Source organism: Carassius gibelio, chromosome B16 (genome assembly GCF_023724105.1).
Source record: "Carassius gibelio isolate Cgi1373 ecotype wild population from Czech Republic chromosome B16, carGib1.2-hapl.c, whole genome shotgun sequence".
NCBI lineage: Eukaryota > Metazoa > Chordata > Actinopteri > Cypriniformes > Cyprinidae > Carassius > Carassius gibelio.
The window spans coordinates 11,175,529-11,192,890 of NC_068411.1; the positions used below are offsets into that span (position 1 = coordinate 11,175,529).

General features: G+C 41.4%; 1 long non-coding RNA gene across 1 annotated transcript; it reads left to right on the plus strand.

Annotated features, from left to right (window-relative positions):
* Positions 1–2,247: 2,247 nt before the first annotated feature.
* Positions 2,248–16,634, plus strand: LOC127974925 (uncharacterized). Its single transcript, XR_008157413.1, has 7 exons — positions 2,248–2,638; positions 2,733–2,876; positions 2,991–3,090; positions 4,094–4,259; positions 4,373–4,485; positions 4,767–4,875; positions 16,533–16,634. It is a non-coding gene; the product is annotated as an uncharacterized LOC127974925 (long non-coding RNA).
* The last annotated feature ends 728 nt before the right edge of the window (positions 16,635–17,362 follow it).

Sequence of the window (17,362 nt, forward strand, 5' to 3'; positions counted from 1 at the left end):
CGTGCACTCATATGTCTCTCTACAGATGCTTTCTTGGTCTCTAGGGAAGACCCAGCTGTATGCGATTCGTACATTCTTATATTTGGGCACATGATGCAATAAGAAATATATGGCAAGAATGTAATCAGTGAAAAGATTAGAATTCATGCACTTTCTGTTTCTCTTCTGGTTTCTACATGACCCTCAATACAACAGTGTATAGGGGCAGAGCATAAGCAATGATATTCTGAAGTTTAGTACATGCATGACATAAATCAAATCTGCTTCGAGTTCAAAACTTTGGGATACAGTCAGCTGTGAAAGAAACTTGATGTTTTATGAGACAGAACAGTATGTTTTTGTCAGTTTTTCACTACATATTCAGCTGTTAACATGAAAAGTGGATTTTCTATAATACGAAATATGGTTTTCGATCACTGACTTGCAAACAAACATTTAAGAAGCATACAGTACTTTTTTATATTTATGGTAATATACTTATAGGAGGCCATTGGGATATGAAGTGTTTCACGTCTTACATTTCATCATGTTTATTTTTGCATGGGCAGTAACACTGTCCTCTTGAAGGGCACATGACTTGTGTGATATCATCACCAAAATAGTAGGATGAAGGGGTCATGAACTTTATTCCATCTGCTTGCATAGGGTATCACTGTCATTTTCTTCACTACACTACCTAGAAAAACTAATTTTAGTGCGTGTTTTCCCTGTTGAGGCTCAATATATCCTCAAAAGCTCTTAAAATTTATAGACAAATGGAGGAAAAGTATTGCTTCTTGTCACTCATTTACCCGAAAGGTCAAATATGGTCACAGTTTCACCATGGGTTGCTGTAACATGAATGAAATCAAATCTTAAAAGGGTTAAAGAAATGAGATTCATGTAATCGGATTCTATAATCTGCTTGGGTTGTGGCATGAGCTTATTAAAAGTTGCTTGCTTAAGTTTGTAGTTTGGCTTGAAGTCAAGTAATAAGATAAATGTTTCTCCACTGAGAGGAAAAATAAGGCAGGCTACAGTGTTTCTTTTCTCGTCTTTCCTGTCAGATGAAAGGTGCCCTAAAAGTCCCTCAAAAACAAATTAACACACCAGGATGGTCCTGGAACAACTTAGCAACATCTAAAGTTAATAATGTGTCAAATAACCCAAATGAGCCGGCTTCATAACCGAGCGCAGCACGTTTGGCCATCGTTAGGCGAGTTCCGGTCAGCTGGCTAGCTAGGCAGCTCACTAGATTTTTGAACACAGCCAGGAGGTGTAGGCTGTTGGACAGCCTAATTACACAATGATGGTCATTTGCAATTGCTAAACATATTTATAAAACGCGATGTGTGTGTGTAGGATATATGGATGCATGATATCTTACCATAAATTGAAGGTTGTCCTTTAAGCCAAAGTAAACAGTCCAGATGAGATGCAAGTTCACTTAAAAAGTCGTTAAAGTCGTTGAAGACAATCCTGTTTTTCTAAACCAGCTAGATTTGAATCAAATTATTCGGTATGCTATTTAACAGATAAACATTTTACGTACATTATTTCGTAGTTCTCCGAAACAAAGCAAGTGATCCCCGGCTCACTTTCAAAAGACCTGCTGTATGTAAAGTAGCACAGCGATCTGCCCAGTTTGTATTTCGGTTCTTTAGGAGACCTGAGCATCTGTAAATCACCTCAACGAAGCTCTGGGCGAAAGAACGACTTATAAAGAAGATTAACTCTTTCTAACGCTTAGAACGCTATGATGCCCAGAATCTCATCCGTAAAGCCGGTATCACACGCTACACGATCTCCGCCCCAGACAGACACTAAACTGCTCTCTCTCTCTCTCTCTCTCTCTCTCTCTCTTTCTCTCTCTTCCTCTCTGAGCGTGACGCCACTCCCATCATCACATTTTCTTTTGCAACTTTCACAACTGAATATGACCGTGTCCACACTTTTTATGCATTCTCTTTTAGTGGACATTCAACTTGAGCTTTAAAATAGTTTATTGATATGATTGGTTTTGCATAGAAGCAGTGACCGAATAAAATAAACAAGACAATAATAAATATTGACTGCAAAAAATAAAAATAAATAAAATAAAATAAAATGCCGAATAATAAAATCATATACATTTAATTTCATAATATTATTAATGAGCATTTAACTCTATGTAACAAATGTTGCTCCGGGGCGCATGCTCAGTGGAACCTGTTTCCTAAACACAACAATGCGTCCTCTTCTGTATCCTAGCAACGAGGGACCGTCCAATAGTAGGGGTGTATGAATCCGGTAAAGCTGAAAATAGATGAGAAAATGGCACGGGGATATGTTACATTTTTAACATTTCAATATATATTTCATGAAAAATGCATTTATATCATACAGTTGTAATTAAAATAGCCATTTTAAAACGGTTCGTTTTAATGCCTGAGGTGACTTCCCCTCATGCGAGTTGGTTTCCCTTCTAATTTCGTGTCCGTTTGTCAGACTCTCTACGTTACCGCGCGAAAGGAAATTTATGCAAATTTCAATTTTTAAGCCCAATATATTGTTTAAATGTTTGAAATATGTTTTTAATCGACTTGTGTCTGTAATCCTGAACTGTTCTGGTGTGTTGGTGCTTTAAACTCCCGTTGAGTTCATCTCACGCGAGTCTCAGGTGTGCTTTTGCATCTGAAAACAATTTCAAACCTGTCATGTGTTTTCAGATGTTTGTTTTGGCTTTAATGTTCCCGCTTTCCATCACTGCACAGATGGAGAAATTTATTCCGATGAAGAGGTCAGGTCGGCAGAGGTAGCAGATCAGTGGTGTGTAAGGGCAGAATGAAAGGCTGCATACATTTCGTGGCCACCATCTGCAGTGACAAATCAAAGAGACCCGAACTCACAAACCATATGTGTGTACAAGCACCATTGTGAAGCTGTTTGTTATAAGCGATGTTTTGCATGCACTTTAAAGTGTTTACCTTACAAACTACTCCTGTTTGATAAATATCACATTATCTCCACAGGTGAGACTTGCTCATGAAGTTAAGCACGACAATGTGGTGTCTTTTTATGAATGGTATGAGAGCAGCAACCATCTGTGGTTGGTGGTGAAGATGTGCACAGGTGAGGTCCAGGGTGATTATAGTAACATTAGTAAATTATAGTAGTATAAGTATTATAGTATTATTATTATTATTTGTTTTTTTTTTCTAGGTGGATCCCTGGCAGCACTGATCGCTCAAGATGAATGCCTGTCTGAGGAAGTAGTGCGAGAGTTTGCTATTGACCTAATGGAAGGTCTTAAATGCATCCACGACTCTGGCATTGTTGTCTCGGATCTCACACCTGCTAAGGTATAAGTATCACCTGTTAGGTGATCCATGGTAGTATATGTTCATCCTGAGCTAGTGAATGTACAGAGTCACATTACAAACAGAGTTTACTAAATACTAAACAGAGTTTAACAGTGGGATGCTGCTGCTTCTCTCTTTGTAAAATCTTTAATCAAAATAACTTATATAACTTATAATATATATATTTTTTTTTGCACCAGCACAAGGATTTGAAAACAACCCCCCCCCCCCCCCCCTCCCTCCAGCAACCTGTCACTCACATTAGGTTGCAGAAATTAGCAAACAACAATTCAGTCAATTCCTGATGGACATTAAAATCATACTTTTTTGAGAATCCCTCCCCCCCAAAAAAAAATTGTGACTATTTTTTTTATTCACTAAAGCCTCAGTCTTCATGATACCACATGATGCCGTTCTATGCTTTAGTCCTTTAGTATGCACCACTTAGCCATTTTGCTGTATTCCTTTGCCCATCAATCATCAAAATGTTTGTTTTTAAGTTTTGTTTGTTTTTCGCAAGTTTGTTTTTCTACAAGCGAAAGTGCTATATAATTAATAATAATAATAATAATAATAATAATAATAATAATAATAATAATAATAATAATAATAAATAAATAAATAAATAAAAGAAGAAAAAAAGCTACTCGTTGTTATTTAAACAAACACTAAATCACATTGTGAAGACAAGGTTCAGATGCTGCTAGTCATTTTTATTTTTGCCTTTTAATTTTTTTTTAAAGCTCAGCTAATGTCACAGTATATTCACACAGATTTTGTTGGATGTACTGGGAACTCTGAAGTACTCAGATTTCTGCCTGGCTAAAGCTCAAGGAGAAAGTCTGGAGGAGTTCTTCTCTCTTATGGCAGAGGAGACGGGAGCTGGAGACAGCAAAGACAACGTTATCTCTCCACGAAACATCAAGAACAGAATTACAGGTTAGCGAAATTCATTACTTTCCATCAATCACCTAATTAATATGAACCAAATCTTCTATTAAGTTTTCTAATAGGCTGCAATGTCTGAACTGTGCACTTGTATGATTTGGCAGGAGGTGTTGAGAGGAGCAGACAGCAGAGTCTGCAGTGACCTGTGGGCTTTAGGCTGCATCCTATTTGAGATGAGCCCACTAAAGGGTTTACTTCAGAAGGACCCTGTGAAAAGGTAAAACATTTATTTTACTCAGTCTCTTCTCACAGTCACAGTTCAATGGTTATCGCTTTACTCATTTCTAATGAATATGAGATTGACGGACATCAGATAATCTTTTCACTTCTTTAATTTCTGATAAATTGTGCAATTCATAGTCTCAGACTTTTGCTTGGGGACCATGAGTGATGTGACCTGTAATAAAAGCATTCATTACTTCCTCACCACTGAACCTGTCACGTTAGATTAGTGCTGTAGCTTCATCTGTGAATCTCTTATATTACTGTCATCTTTAGGTTACGCTGGGACACTTTGTTATCAAACCCATTCTGGAGGAAAGCATTTTCAGAGACAAGCATCACTATGGGAAAAGAGCAGGATGATGTCTCTCTCAATGGTATCCAGGTATGCTTGACAAAACATCCAAATAAAAGTTTTGGTGCTCCTGACCTTGTGGCCCATGCCAAAAGCTCTTAAAGAGTCTGATGTTTGTATATGTCTCTATAGATAATCTTGTGCACAGATGCTCTCAGTCTACTACTGATGCAGTGAGTGGGCAAACAGCCCTGTGGCAAACTTCATACACTGCCTGTGTGTTCAACACAATGCCTTACACAATAAGCCTTTGTCCCACCCTAGAAAACACAATAAATGCAGGTTATAAAAAGCTTTCTCAGTGGTTTTGCCACTTCCTCCACTGCAATCAGATCACATCAGTTTAATTTGTTCTAGAGTTGTTTGTTTTATGACCCCAGGACAGTTATGCACATACGTTGGTTATTTTATTGCTATTAACTATAAAGGGGCATGAGTTATTGATCATATTTAAATTAGGTCAGGAAATGATGACATTAATTTGTGTGTGTAGATGTTTTAAAACAAAGCAAATGGGTTGAATAAATATTAAACTGATGAGCTCCAGCAGATCTGATGAAGTCTGTAAGTGTGGAGTGGTGCTGACGTTGTGCTGTGATTGTGTTCTGAGCCGGTGTCAGCTGCTGCGAGTGGGCCAAGACAAAGAGCATTGTTATTTGACCAGGAGTCTGCAAGAAGACTTTCATTTTGGAAAGATTATGATCATTTTCTTGTTCCTGTTCATTACAGAACAAGACATCTAATGAAAAATGAAATAAGGCCATATTAAATTGATCATACATGGAAGTAAAGCGTTACATTTACAAATAAATAAAAAATAGGTAGTTTTGTATTTATCATAGAATATCATAGAGAGAAAAAAAATATTTCAGCAAATCTGCAGCTGAAAAGTCATCTTTGCCATATTAGGAATATTTTGCACATAATGTGTATTGTGTAGGGCTGTCAATCGATTACATTTTTTAATCAGATTAATAACACCCTTTTTCCGTGGTTAATCGCACACTTCACAAATTTAAGCGTAGACCATGTGTCTTGTTTCAAATGTTTATTTTGTCATCATTTGCTATATCCAGCAAAATAAACCGAAAGATTAAAGGGTGATTCAAAAAAAAAAAAAAAGTATTTTCTGCAAGCTTTTTTCAAGATAAATTTAGAGGTCTTTCCAAAAAAGGACACTTAGAAACTCCAAAAGGACACATAAGGAGCCCATATAATCACATATGAAAAAAATAAATAAATAATGTATTAGTATGTGTACAGTGCAACAGCAAAGAACTTTTTTACATTTTAGAGAAGTCAAGTTGAGATACCGAACAGGAACCGCCTGCTGACTGCATATATCTACTACTGTAGACAGATCTATTCATAACCGTGAATGTTTGTAGAAACAATGTGAATTAGTGTTGTCACGATACCAAAATTATTGTTTCGATACCGATACCTAGTCAAGAATTCGAATTTCGATACTTTTCCTGAAAAGGGAAAATACACTCTCAAATATATCATTTTTATTTTAAAACCGGGACAACATTCTAATCATATAACACGCTAATAAATGAATGTATGAACAGCAGAAATATTAAACATTTGAACAAAATATGAATTATCAAAATATAAAAAATGACAGGAAGAAAGAATAAATTTAGCAGCATTATCTCAGTTATCATAAGAAACATAAGAGTAATAAATTTATCTTGATTCTGAACTTTGAATAAAAATATGAACAGTGATTATATTAAACAATGTTTCTGAAGTCAGAAGATTAAATGTCAAAAGATAAATAATATAAATTTAAGCCACAGTATCACTTGTGCTCGCACATGCAGCCTAGTGATTCGCAAGTCAGGTTTTTTTTCCAACCCGAGGGTCCCGCTTTTATGAAATTATTTGGCCCGCCTCAGTCCGCAAATAAAGTCAAATTTCTTTACCTGCCCCGTGCATCGGGGACATCACGGAACATACGTTGCTACTTAGACCTTCGTATTGTAACCTTATCAAAGAACCTAATAAAATACCGTATTTTCTGGACTATAAGTCACACTTTTTTTTCAGAGTTTGGCTGGTCCTGCGACTTACAGTCAGGTGCGACTTATATTTATCAAAATTAACTTGACATGAACTGAGAGAAATGAACCAAGAGAAAACATTACCGTCTACAGCTGCGAAAGGGCGCTCTATGCTGCCAGATATGCTGCTCAGTGCTCCTGTATCCTACACTGAGCAGCATACGACTTATACTCAGGTGTGACTTATAGTCCGAAAAATACGGTATGAAAATATATATTCCAAATATTTAATATAGGCTATATGAAATTGGACTAGTGATGGTTTGTCCGTGAATGAATCTTTTAGGTGAATGAATTGTATTCTTGTTCACTGAAGTTCCTCCCTCCATAGCAGCGTGCGAGCACGGGGCTATTAGCAGTGCGTGCACAGCTCCTTAGCAGCTCTGTGAACTGTTTCATTCTATCAAAGAGTTACTCAAGATGTGACGGAGCATGTGATTTGTTGAATGTAGAGAACCCATACACCCTTCACTGAACGAGATTGAGAGATCTTCTCATTCGTGAACGAGTTGAATGATCTGATACATCTCGTTTATGAATGAAATGAATGAGTATACAGGGTCAGTGAGCCAAGCATGTAAATCTCGATCAGCAATCATCATATACAAAGCGCAGATATAGGTGCTGTGCAGATACGCTCGTTTTCATATTTAGCATACAGAACATAACTCCACGTTTAATCCCTGATTAATGTGAATATTATATATGAACTGTCTGACCAAACAATAAAAATGTTAATAATGCAAGAAAACCTAGTGTCTGAAAGTCTTATTTGTTTAGCGCTGAAGTTTTCTAAGCGCGTGAATGCTCCATCACGTGAACTGCGCCTGGACAGAGAATGTAGCGCGCTGATCAGTTGTTCGCGCTCAGGGATGACGAGAGAAGACTCTGAGACCCTTTTCTTTACTTTTATGTGCGTTTTATGAAAAGCAAGTTAGTTTTTACTACTGTTGCATGTTTGTACTGCATTGTGATGAATGTTTTGAGATTCATGTATGTTCAAGCGAACTAGTTTTAGTTGTTGAACTGCGTGACTAATTAGTGTAGTCATGATGCCAGAGCGTGATATAATATGCGACATGTTTCCTGTGTGCAATAATTAGCCCTCTATATGTCGATTTAGACTTTATTTGTGTTAGTTATTTAGAGATATGCTTCTGTGTTTCAGTGCAGTGCATTTACTTTTTATTTGGTGCTACCTGCATCGAGTGTTATAGTGATACAGTGTCATTCTGCATAGCCAATTAAAGGTGCAGCGGTATAGACATTAGGCATAATAGTAACATATTTTGTCAGGCTGCATAGCCAATTAAAGGTGCAGCGGTATAGACATTAGGCATAATAGTAACATATTTTGTTGCACTGTATTAACGTAAATGATTATTTATGTACTGTACTGTTGTGAATGATGACAATGAGCATAGTATAGTATTCCTTTAATTGTTTATTAATCAGTTATTCTTACCGTTGCATTATTTATTTTTCTTTCTCTCTGTTTAGACCACATACACACTTATAAGAACTTGTATATTGGCATCCTGATCTTGAAAATAAAGCTGATAAAAGGATTCTCTGGCCGGAATCTTTCTGTAGTGCTCCCATCCTAAAACGAACCACTAGTCCATACTTTACATTGGTCCTTCAAACCGGATTAGAGTCCCACCGACACTATGGAGTCGGCAACTGATGGTCAGCAACAGGAGTCATCGGACAGACCCAAGAGAGACCCTCGTCCACCTGCACATTTGGCCCATTACGAAGTCAATTTTCTGCCCTATCAACAGCCTGTGGTCCAAGCCTCTTCTACCCTAGTAGGACAACCAGACCAGGCTCAGTCAACTAGAGCTAGGAGTTTGACAAGTTACCGGTCAGCTGCACATTCACGACGGTCCTCTCAGTTATCTTACAGACTCCATCGGTTTCGAAGTACGTCTGATATACAAGAAGCTGCTTTAGAGGAGGAGATCAAAGGATTGGAGCTAGCTGACCTACAACAGGAAATATAAGAGGAAAGGAAAGCTGACTTAGAAGCGGCAGCATTGGATGCACAAGCCAGAGAAGGACAGCGGCTGCAAGAGGAAGCACATCTGGCTAAAGAGAGAATAACTAGAGAGATGGGAAGATGCAGTCGCTTAAAGAAACTCGAGAAGGAGATGCACATTGCCAGTCTTGTAAAGACCTACCTGACAGGGACGAATGATGATTCCTTGTCTACGTCGTCAGTTCCTGCTACGTTCTCCAAGCTACCTCTGCCATCACAATTGGTTCAACAGCCACCTCAGGCGCAATTAATCCCCAAGCAGCATCCACCTGTGCAACAGCCAAATCCAGAGCCAGTTCTGATAACACCTCTCTCCACTGTTCCTACTCCGATATTAGCACCACCTGCTAATCCCGTCACGAGTGCCCAGATCAGTTTTCCTGTCAGCGCAGCACCGATTGCAGTACCAGTCTCTGGACTTCCCTCTGTACCTGTCTCATTCGTTCCCGTCCTACCCACGGTACAGGCAGGTGGAGCGTCACCATTGGCAAGGTCTTCTGTCACAACTAATCTACCGTCTCAGAACATAGGGGCTCCAGCTACCAGTACAAGCTTCACAATGCCACCACGAGCAGTTACAGTGGCATTGCCACCTCCTGCAGTGCAGTATACTCACCACAGTATAGCAACTGCAACACCAGTTCAGACAGCATCACCCTTGACCTACCCAGGTATGGAAACCCTGATTCCTACATCTTACGGCCTTCCCAAACCAACACTTCCCTTCTTCGAGAGCGGCAAAGAAAGTGAATTCGCACTTTTGAAGATGGCGCTCAACAACTTGATGAATAGTCACCCTCATCTCAGCGAGCACTATAAATATCAAGTTCTCCTGAGTCAGCTCAAGCTTCAGAGTGCTCTGCAGTTGGCTAAATCATACATGTATGACCTCGCACCGTATACAGCTGCAATGGGAGCTCTGCATGACAAATATGGCCAGCCAAGACAACTGGTTCAAAGTGAACTAGCGGCACTGACAGGAGACACAGAGGCATTTGACTCCTTCGCTCTCTCAGTCCAGTCGCTGGTCAGTATGCTGCGCACTTTAGAGGGACCAGTTGGATACGAGCTCAGGTGTGGTTCTCATGTTGACCGTCTCTTAAGCAAAATGTCTCCTTCCCACAGAGATGGATTTGTGGAATATTGTCTCATTCACGGCATCCTGCAGCCAGGTTCAGAGCTCACCTACTCCCTGCCCGACCTCGCTGCGTGGCTGCAGATGAAGGCTCAAGCCAAGCGTCTTGCCAGTCGAGCTACTCTTCTCTACAATTCTACAGGGCCTACCCTTCCAAAGAGAGTTCAACGTAGTTCAAAGCCCAAAGATAAAATAGCATCAGTCTTCCTCTGCTCTGGTGAGACAGCTAACAAGGAGACCTTTCATGCGAAGTCCCAAGCTTTCAAACTCAGTCCTTATTGTCCGTTCTGCAACAATAAGGAGCACTACCTTAACTCATGCTCCGACTTTAAGAAAATGTCTACTGCTGAGATTAAGAAGTGGATCCAGGAAGGTGACAGATGTTGGAAATGCGGCCGCAGCCACAAAGCTACAGCCTGCACGCTTAAACGCCCCCTGTAAGAATTGTAAAGAGAAACACCTTACAGTCCTCCATGACACCATTCAAGAGTCATCCCAGAAAGTGTTGATGGTCAGTAATCCGAAACCCATTGTCTACATTGAGCAGCCCCGAAGCCCTCAGAGAGTGTTGCTGAAAGTTGTCAAAGTGCTTCTGCATCATGGAGATTGCACTCTTGAGACATTTGCAGTGCTCGATGATGGTTCAGAGAGAACTATTATCCTCCCACAAGCTGTAGAGCAACTACAACTCTCTCAGCATCCAGAGACACTTTATCTGAGGACAGTCCAGCAAGAGGTGAAAGAACTGAAATGTTCCTCAGTTAGCTTTCATGTATCCCCCATCTTCAAGCCAAACAAGAAGTTTTGGATTCAACATGCGTTCACTGCAAGCAGTCTGAGTTTATCTGAACACACATACCCAGTAGCAGCTCTCCAGAAGCGCTATGAGCATCTCAAAGGACTTCCTTTGACGCCTATCCACAGAGCCCAACCTCTGTGCCTCATCGGCTCTGATATGCCTCAGCTTCTTACTCCTACACAGCCAGTCAGAGCAGGTCCATCTGGCGGTCCTATAGCCATCTGCACAAGGCTAGGCTGGTCCTTGCAAGGTCCTTCTGACATCATACCAGTCTCTTCTCACCAGTCTTCCTGTCTGCACATCGCCACCGAGTCTTCATATACTGAACTCCTCAGGAATGTGGAACGTCTTTGGCACATTGACACAGTCCCCTATGTCAGTGAGAAGACTGCAACACGTTCCAAGCAAGACCAACAGGCACTCATCCTCTTACAGACAGCCTCCGAACGTGTATCTGTGGATGGTACCCAGCGCTACGCTACTCCACTGTTGCGTCCTCAGGCAGACATCCACCTTCATGCACAGCAAGATGCCGTGATGCCTAACCTACGCAGCACTGAGTGCCGGTTGGCCAAGGATAACGCTCGAGCAGCCTCATACTGCAAGGAGATGGATAAACTTATTCAGTCTGGTTATGTCGCAGAAACCTCTACAGAAGAGGCAGCAAAGTCCACAGAGTCGTGGTACGTACCTCATCATATGGTGCACCACAATGGAAAGGACAGAGTAGTATTTAACTGTTCCTTCTCCTTTAACGGTCTGTCCCTGAATGACCAACTCCTGCCGGGACCAACGCTCGGTCCGACCATGATTGGAGTCCTGATGCGGTTTCGATGTCATGCTGTGGCCATCAGCTGAGATATTAAGTCGATGTTCCACCAGATCCGCTTGTTGCCCAGTGATAAACCACTCTTACGATTCCTGTGGCGTGACATGGAGAGGACATCTGAACCACGCATATTCCAATGGGAGGTGTTACCATTCAGAACAACGTGCAGCCCCTGTTGTGCAGTCTTTGCCCTCCAGCAGCACGTCAGAGACCAAGAACAACCAGACTCTCCTCTCATGCATGTGATCGAGCACTCGTTCTATGTCGCCAATTGCCTTCACAGTGTGAGTAAAGCTGAGTATGCCAAGGTTCTAGTCAATGATCTGCGAGCACTTCTGAACAAGGGAGGTTTCGAGATCCGGCAATGGGCTAGTAACATGCCTGAAGTTGTAGCACATCTACCTCCTGAGGCGCAGTTGGCTAGCAGTGAGCTATGGCTATCCAAGGCCAGTGACAACCTCCAAGAGCCCACGCTTGGACTCTGCTGGGACTGTCTGAATGACACCCTGAGTTACAAACATCGCCATACTGAATCTTCAGACGCTACTCTTCGTAACTTCTACAGTGTCCTTGCCAAGCTTTACGACCCATTGGGCTACATTGTGCCATTCACAACAAGATGTAAAGTGTTGGTTCAGGACATGTGGAAGGCCAACAGGGATGACAAGATCCAACCTGCTGACCTTCTGGAGAAATGGTTGAATTGGGTGCAGGAAATTCCCACTTTGCAACATCTCAAGCTGCCACGTCCCTATGCACCAGCCACCGCCGATGTGATGCCTCGGAGCGCGCCTATGGGTCAGTACCCTACATGCAGACGACAGATGAGAGTCAACGAGTCTATGTCTCCTTCGTGTTTGCCAGATCGAGAGTCGCGCCCCGTAAACAGATGTCTATTCCACGTCTTGAGCTCAGTGCCGCGCTTACAGGTGCACAGCTGGCTAGAGTGGTCGAGACCGAGCTTGCAGTACCCCCTGAGCACATCACTCTTTGGTCAGACTCCACAACTGTACTGCATTGGATCAAATCAGAATCCTGCCATTACAAAGTGTTCGTTGGAACACGCGTCGCAGAAATCCAGAACCTGACCAGTCCTGTTCAATGGCGGTATGTTGATACTCTAAGCAATCCAGCTGATGATATGACCCGCGGACTCACTCTGCAAGAAATGGTACAGGATCATCGCTGGAACAAAGGTCCACATTTCCTCCATTTGTCTGAGAGGGAGTGGCCCAACATGCCTTCATCTGAGGTAGAACCAGACACCACAGAGTTAAGGAAGTCTGCCTTCATGGGAACTATGTCCAGCATCTTGCCAACACAACTTCCAGACCCCAGTAAGTTCTCCAACTGGAAAGAGCTTCTTAAGGAAACTGCTAGCTTCCTTCACGGGGCGGCTGATGCTAATACTACAGTACACTTTCCCGCTGCTGATTTTCTGCAAGCAGAGAAGCTGATGTTACAAAGGGCTCAAGAGGACTGCTTTGCTGAAGAATTGAGAGCTCTCAAAGCTGGACGTACTCTTCCTTCAGACAGTCGTCTCGCATCTCTGTCACCAGAATATGAAGGCGCCACGGAGCTACTCCGAGTCGGTGGCAGGTTAAGGCATGCTGAAGGACTAGACCTGGATACTATCCATCCAGTTATCCTGGACCCAAGCCATCCCGTGACAAAGCTTATCGTCAAGGATTTTGATGAGTCACTACTGCACCCTGGGCCAGAACGAGTTCTTGCCGAGATCAGACGCAGGTTTTGGATTATCCGTGGTAGAGAGGCTATTCGAAAGCATCAACATTCATGTCTGGAGTGCCGGAGATGGAGAGCAAAACCAGATGTACCGAAGATGGCAGATTACCCACAAGCTCAGCTACGACTCACTAAGCCACCGTTCTATTCAACCGGAGTTGATTGCTTTGGACCTTTCCAAGTGAGGATCAGTCGCCACACTGAAAAAAGTGGGGTATTGTCTACAAATGCATGACAACTCGCTCGGTGCATCTGGATCTATTAGAAAGCCTTGATACCGATGCTTTCCTGCTGTCACTGAGAAGATTCATCTCTCGACCGTTCGAACTCCTCATGGACAATGGGACCAACTTTGTCCGTGGAGAGAGAGAGCTACGTGAAGCCGTTGCTGCCATGGCACCTCAGTGGAGAGAGCAACTTGCTGAACAGCAGATATCCTTCCGATTCAATCCTCCAAGTGCGCCACACTTCGGAGGCACATGGGAGAGGGAAGTGAAATCCATCAAGACTGCACTTCGCGTTGTCCTTAAAGACCAGACTGTTCCTGAACCAGTCCTGATGACAATCCTAGTGGAGGTCGAGGGCATAATGAATGCGAAACCCTTAGGCTACTTGTCATCAGATCCAGACCCGGCTACGCCTAACCTCATGGGCCGTCACGACTCGTCACTTCCTCAAGCAGTTTACAATCCCAGTGACCTCTGGAGAAGACGTTGGAGGCATAGGCCTGTAGGATGGATTACCAAGACTCATCCAGTAGCAGATGGACCTGTACGGACTATTAGTGTTCAAGTGAAGGACCGCACCTACATTCGTCCAGTTGCCAGGCTCATCCTGCTCCCAGCTCTGAAGGACAAGGACGAGGAAGAGACCACCAAATAGACTTTCTCATACTCTTTCAACTGCCATGTGGACAGTTGGGGGCGGCCTTGTCTGAAAGTCTATTTGTTTAGCGCTGAAGTTTTCTAAGCGCGTGAATGCTCCATCAGGTGAACTGCGCCTGGACAGATAATGTAGCGTGCTGCTCAGTTGTTCGCGCTCAGGGATGACGAGAGAAGACTCTGAGACCCTTTTCTTTCCTTTTGTGTGCGTTTTATGAAAAGCAAGTAAGTTTTTACTACTGTTGCATGTTTGTACTGCATTGTGATGAATGTTTTGAGATTCATGTATGTTCACGCGAACTAGTTTTAGTTGTTGAACTGCGTGACTAATTAGTGTAGTCATGATGCCAGAGCGTGATATAATATGCGACATGTTGCCTGTGTGCAATAATTAGTCCTCTATATGTCGATTTAGACTTTATTTGTGTTATTTATTTAGAGATATGCTTCTGTGTTTCAGTGCAGTGCATTTACTGTTTATTTGGTGCTACCTGCATCGAGTGTTATAGTGATACAGTGTCAGGCTGCATAGCCAATTAAAGGTGCAGCAGTATAGACATTTAAAGGCATAATAGTAACATATTTTGTTGCACTGTATTAACGTAAATGATTATTTATGTACTGTACTGTTGTGAATGATGACAATGAGCATAGTATAGTATTCCTTTATTTGTTTATTAATCGGTTATTCTTACCATTGCATTATTTCTTTTTCTTTCTCTCTGTTTAGACCACATACACACTTATAAGAACTTGTATATTGGCATCCTGATCATGAAAATAAAGCTGATAAAAGGATTCCCTCGCCGGAATCTTTCTGTAGTGCTCCCATCCTAAAACGAACCACTAGTCCATACTTTACACCTCGTGCTTTGTTCATCTGAACAATTTATTTAAACTATTTAATGCGATTATGCACACATTTTAGTAAAGCCAAATCAATTAAAGCCACTAATGCAGGCATCTCGCTGTAGTATTTTTTTGCTGCTTGCGTGAGGAGAAAAACACAGACGTCCATAGGGAGGCACTGGAAGTGTGCGTTGCACACACCAACATAAATAAATCTAATACAAATCTGGAACGCAGTCATTCTTTGAAGTATCGATATTAATAAATTTAGGAATCGTGAGGTTTTTAATTTCCGAGAATCGCGATACTTTTGAAGTATCGGTGAACCGTGCAACATTAACGTGTATGAATGAAAATGTCTGTGCTGTGACTCCTGTCCTCCTTTGCGTCTCATCTGGCCATACAGCGGTGGGATGTTGACAATCCGTTCAATCTGTACTTGGGGCAGCTGTGGCCTAATGGTTAGAGGGTTGGACTAGTTACCAGAAGATCAGCGGTTTGAGTCTCGTCGCTGGCAGGAGTTGTAGGTGGGAGGGAGTAAATGAACAGTGCTCACTTCCATCCTCAATAACCACGGCTGAAGTGTCCTTGAGCAAGGCACTGAACCCCCAGTTGCTCCCTGGGTGCTGGATATACTGTAGCTGCCTTCTGCTCCGTGTGTGTGTTCAAGGTGTGTTCACTTCTCACTGCTGTATTTGTGCTCTTGGATGGGTTAAATGCAGAGCACCAATTCTGAGTATGGGTTAACATACTTGGCAAATGTCACAACTTTCACTTTACTTCATACAGCGCAACATTTGAGGGCTCGTGCTCTTTAGAGACAATCTCAAAATATGACAGATCTTTGATGTAATCAGCCTGGCTTCCTTTATATTCTCTCTCTCTCTCTCTCTCTCTCTCTCTCTCTCTCTCTCTCTCTCTCTCTCTATATATATATATATATATATATATATATATATATATATATATGTATGTATATGTATGTGTGTGTATGTATTCGTGTATATGGTTTGGACTGACCTTTTTAACCCATTTGCTTCCTGGATCATTTAGCCGTTTAAAATTAATTTTGCGTTAACTGCATAAAATTATTTTAATGCGTTAAGGATTGTAAAATTATTTGCATTAATGCATTAACGATGACAGCCCTACTATTTAGTAAAAAGAAAGAAAGAAAGAAAGAATATCTGCTACAGTTGTATGAAAAATACATTTTTATTTATTTTCTTTTCATTGTGGGGTGAAATTGTGACCCATATGCTTATATCAAGATGCGCTGTTTACTATGATTGTGTCTAGTGTCTTCTCGAATTGATTGTTTTTTTGTTTGTTTTCTAGCCTGCATTTGGCCTCTGTGTCTTCTCAGACAGCCGAGGAAGCCCAGACAGCACCTGCTGACCCTGCCAGCCCAAACCTCAGGAAGCCTTTCACATTAGGTAATGCAGGAGACCTGAGAGTCAGCATGTCATGCCCCACTACACTTCATGTGCCCTCAAAGGGCCTGTGGATTTTCTGCGTATTGTCTGTGCATGTGTGGTCGCCAAGCACGTACATATGTGTATATTTGCTGTACAAATTATATGTATGTTCAGTATTAAATCACACGCACACATCCGTACATTCAGGGATTAGATTGCTGCTGGTTAATACCTCCATTTCATTTTATCAGTGGGGAATATATGACTGAAGAGTGAGCTTATGTAACTGTGAATCAACTGAAACACTTGTGTACTGTACTTCATGTTAAAACCTAATCTGTCAAAAAGGGCTTCATTCAGAAGAACTACTATTTAGGCAAAAAACAAACAAACAAAAAAAAGCAGGCTTTTAAACTTCCTGTTTTACAGCTTTTACCAGCTTTAACAAATACCGTAGACAAAAAAAAAAAAAAAAAAAAAAAAAAAAACATGCCTATTAAATAGGCTGCCATACAGATGGATTATGTCTTGATTTGTTATTCTAGATTTTACAAAACTTCCTTTTTTTGTTTTAGGAGCATGTTACTTTCATGATTCCTCTTTCAGACCTTTTTTTGTGATGTTTTTTTATCCTAGATAACGTCATAGAGTTGAGACCAAAGTCTGCACTGGACATTTTCCTCCTCAGGTACCTCAGCTCACTCTCATATATCTTAATTTATATTAATATATATTTGATCCCAGACTCAT